The sequence below is a fragment of the Gossypium hirsutum genome, chromosome A11 (assembly GCF_007990345.1).
Source record: "Gossypium hirsutum isolate 1008001.06 chromosome A11, Gossypium_hirsutum_v2.1, whole genome shotgun sequence".
Lineage (NCBI taxonomy): Eukaryota > Viridiplantae > Streptophyta > Magnoliopsida > Malvales > Malvaceae > Gossypium > Gossypium hirsutum.
Genome location: NC_053434.1, coordinates 56,859,645 through 56,859,970, shown reverse-complemented (window position 1 = coordinate 56,859,970; position 326 = coordinate 56,859,645). Strand labels below are relative to the sequence as shown.

The following is a 326-nucleotide window of genomic DNA, read 5'->3' as shown; positions in this document are numbered from 1 at the left end:
ATTCCATGATGAGGACACTTTCGTAATAATTCTTTGAATCTCTTCTATGCCTCATATAAGGATTTGTCATCCACTTGCTAGAAGGTAGTGATCTCAGTTGGTAACTTAGCAGTCTTGCCAGGTGGAAAGTGCTTCATTAGGATGTTTTCTACCAACTCTTACTATGTAAAAATTGAATAGAGTGGCAATGAGTTTAACCAGGACTATGCTATATCCCTTAGTGAATATGAGAACAACTTCAATGTAATATCCCGAATTAGGGCCTAATCAGAATAGTAGTTTTGGGACCACAAATCCGAGATAGAAATAATTATTTTATAATTATT

General features: G+C 35.0%; 1 non-coding gene across 1 annotated transcript; it reads left to right on the top strand.

Moving 5' to 3' along the window:
• Nucleotides 1–106, top strand: LOC121210602 (small nucleolar RNA R71). Its single transcript, XR_005905716.1, has one exon. It is a non-coding gene; the product is annotated as a small nucleolar RNA R71 (small nucleolar RNA).
• Nucleotides 107–326: the final 220 nt, after the last annotated feature.